We start from the raw sequence: 9,777 nt of genomic DNA, 5'->3' as shown, positions 1-9,777 counted from the left end.
TAAAATTTATTCTTCTTTATAAATGAAACTTGTCATTGCTTTCCTTCCCAACATCACCTCCTCGATCCCGAACCAAAAAGCCCAGTGGCTAATAAAGTTGCAGTGCTCAGTCAATCTGCAACTAAACTGATATACTCACAGTGCCCAGCTGGCCTGTCACAATCCAGTAATACAGCTTAATTAAAGAGTCAGACCACCTGAAGTAGTAGTTTCAGCAACTGATCTTTTGCAGGGAAACAGCTTTTAATTGTATGTTTGTGCAGTGCCCATTAAAATAAAGTCTCAGTCCTGACTAAGGCTTCTTTGATACTGCTGCAATACAAAATTAATTTGTGATTAATTTATGTGTTTTCCTAATACAGATGAATAATTTCAAACAAGTGAACTCATGAATAGTCAAAACCTGTTTGCAGATAATTTGTTTACATAAAAGAGGACCAAATTCAAATAAATGATCTGCTTCAAACACTTTGCCCAGTTCTAATCATTACTGATGAATATCCATGTTATGCAATGCAATTCACCAACAGGCTGAAGGTATAGGTATGAACAGTTTTTTTCCTCTTTTTTGTATTATACGATTGTCAAGTACAGGATACACAGACAAATTAAAAGATTGCCTTTACACTTGCTATTGGCAAACAAGACTGACCCACTGCCCCTTGAGGAAACAGTTACACAGATTTCATAGATGTTAGGGCTGGAAAGGACCTTGGAAGATCATCGTGTCCAGCCCCCTGCCTGAGACGCAGGAAGTCAGCTGGGATCATAGGATCCCAGCAAGATAAGCATCCAAATTTCTCTTGAAGGTGTTCAATGTAGGTGCTTAAACCACTTCCGATGGCAGGCTGTTCCAGACCTTGGGGGCTCAGACAGTAAAGAAGTTCTTCCTTATGTCCAGCCTGAAATGGTCTTAGAGTAATTTATAACCATTCGACCTTGTCATCCCTTGGGGCGTTCTAGTGAACAATTGTTCCCCCAGATCCCGGTGAACACCCCTGATAAACTTATAGATAGCTATCAGATCACCCCAAGCCTGTGCTTTTCCAGGCTAAAAAGCCCCATAGCTCTCAGCCTGTCATCTATTTCCCTGACCTTTGATCATGTGTGTGGCTGTTCTCTGGACTCTCAAGCTTCTCCACATCCTTTTTGAATTGTGGAGCCCAAAACTGGATGCAGCACTCCAGCTGTGGCCTCACCAAGGCCAAATATAATGGGAGAATGACGTCCCAGGATTTGCTTGAGAAGCATCTATGGATGCAAGCCATTTTGCTCACTTTATCAGTCATAGCATCCCATTGAAGGCTCATGTTCATCTTGTGGTCAATCGTGACCCCCAAGTCCCTTTCATCTGTAGTGCTAGCCAGCGTAGCACTGCCAAGCCTATAGAGATGCTGCAGGTTTTTCCTCCCAAGGTGGAGAACCTTGCATTTTTCAGTGTTAAACACCATCAGGTTCTCATCCACCCATTTCCTGAGCCTGTCAAGGTCAGCCTGGATTTCCCTCCTGTCCTCAGGTGTGGAAACTTTACCCCAGCATTTGGTATCATTGGCAGACTTGGCCAGTCTGCTTCTGACTCCAATGTTCACATCATTAATGAAGATGCTGAACAATATAGGTCCAAGTACAGAACCTTGGGGGACCCCACTGGTCATAGGACACCATGATGACTGAGTTCCATCAGCCACCACCCTCTGGGTTCAACCATGGAGCTAATTCCCCAGCCAGTGGACCGTGATGAACCCAAGGCCACAGTTGGCCAGTTTTCCAAGAGGTGATCATGGGATCAAAGGCTTTTTTGAAGTCAAGATATATGACATCAATCTCCCCTCCCATGTCCAAGTGATAGGTAAAGGAAATAAGATTGGTCAAGCAAGACTTACACGCAACAAACGCATGCTAGCTATCCCTCAGGATGTTGCCATTGGCCAGTCTGTTAAGAATGGCCCCTTTAATAATCTTTTCTAAGACCTTGCCCAGGATAGAGGTCAGGCTGATGGGCCTATAGCTAGATCCACTTTCCTCCCTGTGGCAGGGCACTGTGTGTGCCTGCCATTTTAAGGCCCTGGAACTGGCAGCTGCCAGGTGCCTAATGACGGCAGTCATTTTAGGTTCAGGGCTGCCCATATAAATAAGACAGTTGGGCTGCCTGGCCAGAAGGCTGCTGAGATCATTCAGAGGTAAGGGAGGAGCTGTAGGGGATGGTAAGGAGGCTTCTGGTCCCGGGTATGACCTAAAGCTACACCCTGCTGGGAGCGGGTGGCCTGGTGGGGCTCCTAGTGGTGCAGGAGCCCCCAGGAAATGCCAAGCCAGTTAATACCCTGGTGAAAGGCAGGTTGGGGTGCCTTAACCCCTAGCCCTCACCTTCAGGTAGGTTGCATTCCATTGGAGGTAGTTGTGGGGGTGCAAGCCCTGAGGAGGAGAGTGGGGAGTCAGGGACAAGTATGGCCGAGGCCACCTGAGCCTGTTGGGGTTTGAGACCCCGAGAGGGAGAGTTGGAGGCCAAGTATGGCTGAGGCTGCCTGAGCCCTGCAGGTGGGAGACCCCAAGGAGGTAGAGGGAGCCAGGCACAGCTATGGCTACCTGAGCCTACCCAAGGAGGGAAGCCCTGAGACCTCAAGTAGAGAGGGCATTATGGGCAGCCAGAAGAAGCCCCAGTATGAGGGGGGCAGCCAGGAGAAGCCCCAGTAAGCAAGGGGCAAAGGTCTGGGCCAAGGGCTGAGTGAATGAGGGCACTCTGCCCCAGAGCAGGAGAGGTGAGTCCTGACCCCAGTAAGTCCTCCACTACAGGGAGGCAGATAGTGGGTCAAAAATAACACCCATAGTAACACCATGACCTGCTACCCCAGAGGGGGAATGAGAGTCCCCTGTGAGACCCTGGGGCACCAGTCATGGTGTGAGGTACCCCAGCTCCCCACCTCCATGAAGGAGGACCCAGAGAGCGGGACCCCAGGGAAAGAGTAAGGGTCATACATCGAGGGCTCTCAGAGCTTCCCTTGACTGGCCCAGGCAGGGAAGGGCTAGGGGGCCCACAGAGACGGATGCTGAAGAGCCAGGGGCCTGGGGGCCTGACTGGCTTGTGGGTGGGCCAGGGCTAGAGGAGCCAAAGGTCCCAGTGAGGGGACCACACCCGAAGGGGAACCGGTTGCAGGGAGATACAGGGCCCAGTATAATGGTGGCAGAGTCTGCCTGAAAGGAGGAACCCAGGTGGGGTCCTACAGTAGGATTCTGGGGTCCATTGTGTGGGACTGGCACATATGAGAACCTCATGATGTCATCTCTGAGTCTTGGGCTGCAGTGTAGGGGAAGAACGGAGCTGCAGATAGTGCCCCCTGGTAGCGGAGCAGAAAATGGGCAGCCTCCCGCTTAATTAACACCTTTATTAATTAATTAAGATCAAGGCGTGGTGGGTGAGAAGGCGGGCGGTTAGCTCAAGAACAGGTGGGTGGGCCACGTGGAGATTGGCCCCGAGAGGCCCCCGTTACACTCCCTTTTTGAAGACAGGCACCACATTGGCCTTCTTCCAATTTTCAGGCGCTTCATCACAGTGCCAGGAGTTCTTGAAGATCCATGCCAAGGGCTGGGCTATGATGCTAGCCAGCTCCTTGAATACCCTGAGGTGTAGACTGCCAGAGTCAGCTGACTTGAAGGTGTCCAGCCTCTCAAGGTGTTCCTTCATGAGGTCAGCATTAATGGAGAGCAGGGAATCTCCCTCACCCAGGCCTCCCTGTCCCATAATGGGCATGGGCATCCCGTGGGGACTGATGAAAGACCGACACAAAATACCCATTTAATAGGTTGACTTTTTCCTGGGCATTGGTTGTCAGTTGTCTCATCTGGTTTGGCAGGGGTCCAATGTTGCCCTTGCTTTTCATCTGGCTCCCCATATATCTGAAAAAGGACTTTTTATTGTAGCTAGTTGGAGTTCCGTCGCTAGTTGATACTTGTAGCTAGTTAGGGTTCCGTTGCAGCCTTGGTTTTTCCGGTTCGCTTCCTGCAGGACTGGACCAGTGTGGAATATTCCTCCTTGGAGGTAGATCCCCTCCTCCATACTTTGTAGACTTTTCATTTTAGCTGCAGGAGGTCCTCTAGTTCCCTGGAGAGCCAAGGGGGCTGCTGTGCCCTTTTGCTGCCTTTCCTCCAAGATGGAATAATCTGAGATTATGCATCAAGGATTGCTCCCTTGAGGAGCAACCACTCTTCCTGAATCCCTCTCCCCTTGTGGACGTGGTCCCTTAGAGCCTCACTGACAAGCCTTCTGAGCTTGTCAAAGTCAGCTTTCCTGAAGTCAAGGACTTCTGTATTGCTGACTGACTTGCCAGCTTTATGGCAGATGGTAAAGGTTATCAGCTCATGGTCGCTGTCACCCAGCTTCCCATCAATCATTAGGTCACTGATTAGGTCATCCCCGGTTGCAAATACCAGATCAAGCAGCACTTTACCTCTCATTGGCTCATAGACTTCTTGAGTCAGATAGAGGCCATCCACGCATGAGAGGAAGCTTTGCAACCACTCAGATTTAGCCAAGCGCTCATCCCATGAGATGTCAAGGTAGTTGAAGTCTCCCATGTACTAAACCACTTAATTTAAGTGGCTTGGTTTATACACTAAATAAACCATTTCAGGAGAGGGAGAGGGGAAGGGTGGCTCCTGCCACTGCATGCGCTCCCAGGCAAGCATGAGGGGGCGTGCGCCCCCCAGATATGTGCACGGTGCAAAGGTGGCCTGCCACTGTGGGGCCACGGGCACCAATCTTCATTGCTATGGCATTGTAAATTTCAATGCTGTGCTGTTGTTAACAAGGACCAGCAGTTAGGACTGTTAGATTACCAAAGCAAGACAATATGCAATACATTTTATCATATATGTACTTAAATTATACGTTTTGAGAAACAAAGCCAAAAGCCCTGTAGAAATGTAGGTGTAGCAATACTTGAAAGTAAAGTCACACATAAGGAAATGTCATTACTGCTACTATTGACTTGTTTCCTTAGAAAAATATAGATTTAGATCCTAATCTGAGATGGCCTCTAACTGATTAATCTGAGGATAAAATCTGAGGATACTGACTTTTACTTTGCACAGGAAACCTAAACTGAGCATGATCAGACTAATATCATTGGAAAGCAAAATGCTAAAGCAATTCAAATACTAGTGGCATTGTTATGCACGCGTAGGTTAACTTGAGGTTAGAGTATTCTAGAACATTTGAACTCCTAACCTTAATGATGTCATGACCCACTTCTGAAAGCTGAGCATGTGTAGTGAATCATTATCTTAATGAGTTATTATGGGTTGTTGGGATAGTTAGATTTGTATGGTCCTAGCTGTGATTGACTTTGATTGGCATTGATTGAGAGAGTAATGATTGGATCAGCACATGATTGACAGGTGGCGTGGTTCGAACATTATAAAGCCTGTCCAGTGTAGGTGCCAGGGTGGCTTTTGGAGGTCATTGTTATCAGCGTTAGAGCTCGTTGCGACCTTCTCTGTCTCACGTTTTCTCCATATTTTGCCTGATGTGTGTGCAACTGATTTAGTATTTGAGTACTTGTGTTTATGGAGTGAGTGAGAACAGCATGTGTGTGGGACAGTGTTGGTGAGCAACGACAGGAGGGTCCTGATTAGCTGGAAAATGTGGATGGGCACATGCTGCAACCCGAGGGTGTCCTCAGGGTCTGCATCCCCCACCCCCCAGCTCCTCAGAGGCCTCTACCCGGATGCAGTCCATGGTTCTGGGCTCCACGCAGACGGAGCCTCTGGCTCTTGGCTGCAGGGGCTGCCTGTCACTTTCAGGCTCTGGGGACCGGGAGCATGGCCACCTCCCCTTGTGAGGTTTTCTCCCTTTTGGGGTCTCTGCCACACCAGCTGGAGGAGCTTCAGACCACAGTCCAGGGGCTACGTGCCATCAGGGATGGTGAGCAGAAGATAGACTCCTACTACCAGGCACTCCACCTCTGGAGGTGGAGGGTAGACCAAGGTTGATTTCCAGGACGGACTTGGGGACCTCCCATGCTGTCCAGCCAGGGGGTTGGACCAAGGTGGTCAAGGGCCTCAAGGCCTGCCACACCGAGGTCCCCTCCTCTCTGGAGCTTTGCAACAGATATGAACCTCTTGCAGCCCCAGCAGAGCCTGCTAAGCTGGCAGCTCCAGTAGGCAGCACAGGCTCAACTGTAGCTACCGTCCCCACTCTCCCTAAGACAAAATGCAAAGTGCTTGTTGTGGGAGACTCTATCCTGAGGGGGCACTCTGCTGCCATGACCCCTTAGCCCAGGAAATCTGCTACTTCCCAGAAGCCCATATCTGAGATATTGTGGAGAAGATCACTGAGCTCCTCTGGCCCACTGAGCACTACCCTATACTTCGTATCCATGTGAACACAAATGACATGGCTTGGAGAAATCCCAGCTGGGTCATGAAGTGCTACAGGGATTTGGAAGTGGGGCTACAGGGGTTAGTGGTGCAAGTGGTGTTTTCTTTGATCCTCCCAGTCTCGGGCTATGGGCTGAGGAGGGAGAGGAGGTTTGAGGTAGTAAAACAAAGACTGCAGTGCTGGTGTCATCAGGAAGGCTTCAGCTTCCATGACCACAGTCCGCTCTTTGGTGAGAGAGGCAGAGAACTGCTGGGAAGGGACTGCCTCCACCTCTCTCCACTGGGGAGGAGGCTCTTCTCAGCCAGACTGGCTGACCTGCCCCACTGGGTTTTAATCTAAACCTGTCAAGGGATGGGGGGGACGGACCACCACCACTGCTGGCCCACTGAGAAACCTTTGCAAATCCAGCAAGTCAGGGCACTTAGGGAGCCCATCCCTGCCCCAGCCCTGGAATAAACTGTGGTCAAGGCAAGGGCCCCTAAAGGGACACTTGTCTGCCTGTACACAAATGCCAAGAGCTTGGAGAATAAACAGAAGGAACTTGTCCTCCTGCTTAACACAAATAATTATGATGTCATAGGGATAATGGAGACCTGGTGGGACTCCACCCATGACTGGACCATGGGTATAGAAGGCTATACTCTGTACAGGAGAGATCAAGTGGACAAAAGGGGCAGGGGTGTAGCTCTTTCTGTCAAGGAAAGATACACATCCCTCCAAGCTGACATTGACACTCAGGGTGCATGACTGGAGATCTTCTGGGTTAAAATCTGTGGGGAACACTGCACAGGGGACACAATGGTGAGAGTCTATTACAGACCTCCTACCCAGAATCAAGAGCTTGACCAAGAGTTCATCAGGGAATTGGCTGAAGCTGCATGCTCCCAGTGCATGGTTGTCATGGGGAACTTCACCTACCCTGACATCTCATGGGAAGAGCACTCAGCAAAATCTGAATGGTTGCAAAGCTTTCTCTCATGTGTGGATGAGCTCTATCTGATGCAAGAAATCAATGAGCCAATGAGAGGTAAAGCACTGCTCAACCTGGTATAGGCTATAGGGGACGACCTAATCAGTGACCTAATGATCGAAGAGAAGCTGGGTGACAGTGATCACCTTCACCATCCACCATAAAGCTGACAAGTCAGTCAGCAATACAAAAGTCCTTAACTTCTGTGGGAGCCAGAGGAAAAACAAGGACAACATTGGACCCCTGCTGATGCCCAGGAAAAAAGTCAACTTGCTAAATGGACTTTGCATCAGTTTTTCATCAGTCCCAAGGGACACCCATGCCCACTGTGGGTCAGGGATGGCCAGGTGAGGGAGACTTCTTACCCTTCATCAAAGCTGAACTTGTGAAGGTACACCTTAACAGGATGGATACCTTCAAGTGAGCTGGCCCAGGCAGTTTACACCCAAGGGTACTCAAGGAGGTGGTGAGCATTATAGCTCAGCACCTGGCATGGATCTTTGAGAACTCCTGGTGCTCTAGTGAAGTGCCCCTAAGCATAATCTCCCCTACTGTTCCCTCGCAGATATGCACCTGGATAATTTTCTCCAAGAGCTTCCCCAGAACCAAGGTAAGACTAACAGGCCTATAGTTTCCTGGGTCCTCCTTCCTCCCTTGCACTTAGTGGCTGTGTCCTTTTGCCAACACTATTCAACATCTTCATTAGTGACATGGACATTGGAAGCAGAAGTGGACTGGCCAAATTTGCCAATGACACCAAACTCTGGGGTAAAGCATACACACCTGAGGACAGGAGGGCGATCGAGGGTGACCGTGACAGGTTCAGGAAATGGGCAGAAGAGAACCTGACGGTGTTTAAAACCAAAAAATGCAAGGTTCTCCAACTTGGGAAGAAAAACCCGCAGCGTGAGTATAGGCTTGGCAGTGCTACGCTGGTTAGTACTACAAGTGAAAGGGACTTGGGGGTCATGATTGACCACAAAATGAACATGAGCCTTCAATGTGATGCTGTGGCTAGTAAAGGGAGCAAATCACTGGCTTGCATCCATAGATGCTTCTCAAGCAAATCCCAGGACATCATTCTCCCATTATACTTGGCCTTGGTGAGGCTGCAGCTGGAGTACAGTGTCCAGTTTTGGGCCCCACAATTCAAAAAGGATGTGGAGAAGCTTGAGAGAGTGCAGAGGAGAGCCATGCGCATGATCAGAGGTCAGGGAAACAGATCTTATGAGAGGCTGAGAGCTATGGGACTCTTTAGCCTGAAAAAGCGCAGGCTCGGGGTGATCTGATGGCTGCCTATAAGTTTATCCGGGATGCTCACCAGGATATGGGGGAACATCTGTTCACCAGAACCCCCCAAGGGATGACAAGATCAAATGGTCACAAACTCCTTCATGGCCATTTCAGGGGGAAGGGGAAGATGAGGGCGGAGGAAACCTTGGACCACTAAACCAAGCGTCACCCACAAGAACAGCCCAGCTTAGACCGACGACGAGCAGAACAAATGCCCAGGTAAGCAACAGGGGCCAGGGCAATGCTGGGATTAGGGGGCCAGTGCACACATCTTCAGGAGGCCTCAAAAACCTCTACACAAATGCTCGTAGTATGGGGAACTTACCTTCCTGCTAGCTGACACCAACCCAGACATAGTGGGACTCACAGAAATGTGGTGGGACCCAATACACGACTGGGTGGTGAATATCAAGGGCTATAGGCTGTACAGGAAGGACAGGACAGGGAGGAAAGGTAAGGGTGTGGTGCACTACATCAAGGAGGAATACACATCCTCATCAAGTGGCACAAGGTCAGAGGAGGGGCACTCTGACATGCTCTGGGTTAGAATACAGGGCAGTCGAGGGGAAAGGGACTTAACGGTGGGGGTCTACTACAAACCACCCAACCAAGGAGAAGAGCTAGACCAGAAATTCTTAAGTCAGCTCACGGAGGTAGTTAGGTCCAAGGATGTGGTCATCATGGGTGACCTGAACTTTCCAGACATCTGCTGGGAAGAGCAGTCAGCCAGGTCTGACCCCTCACATAGGTTCCTAGCTGAGTTACAGGACCTCCATCTATCCCAGGTGGTGCACAGCCCCACCAGGGGAGACGCCTTGTTGGACCAGGTCCCGGGCATGGGCAATGACCTGGTGGGGGTACTGTGGGTGCTCGACCATCTGGGTGACAGCGATCATCGCCTGCTGCAATTCACCATTCAGCGCAAGGTGGCAAAGGCCTGAAGCAAGGCAGCAGCCCTAGATTTCAGAAGGGAGGACTTCAATGAGGTAAGGAGAGTAGTCAGGGAGGCACTGAGGTCCCAGAAGGGTGAGGACTCAGGTGTCCAAGAAGAGTGGTTGTTCCTTAAGGAGACGATGCTCCAAGCCCAAAGGGAGGTAATTCTAATATGGATCAAAGGGGGCAAGAGGGCACAAAAGCCTCC

The 9,777-nt window shown here is 50.1% G+C and overlaps 1 long non-coding RNA gene across 1 annotated transcript in view; it reads right to left on the bottom strand.

Moving 5' to 3' along the window:
- Positions 1-8,854, bottom strand: part of LOC109308686 — a 14,909-nt gene extending 6,055 nt beyond the window's left edge. The window contains exons 1-2 of the long non-coding RNA XR_002100671.1: positions 8,781-8,854; positions 4,252-4,255 (exon numbers count right to left, since the gene is read on the bottom strand). This is a non-coding gene — a long non-coding RNA (uncharacterized LOC109308686). The remainder of the gene's footprint in view (positions 1-4,251; positions 4,256-8,780) is intronic.
- Positions 8,855-9,777: the final 923 nt, after the last annotated feature.

This window comes from Crocodylus porosus, unplaced genomic scaffold, assembly GCF_001723895.1.
Source record: "Crocodylus porosus isolate Cpor-Errol unplaced genomic scaffold, CroPor_comp1, whole genome shotgun sequence".
Taxonomy (NCBI): domain Eukaryota; kingdom Metazoa; phylum Chordata; order Crocodylia; family Crocodylidae; genus Crocodylus; species Crocodylus porosus.
The sequence above is the reverse complement of the archived record's forward strand: the minus strand, read 5'-3'. Positions and strand labels throughout refer to the sequence as shown.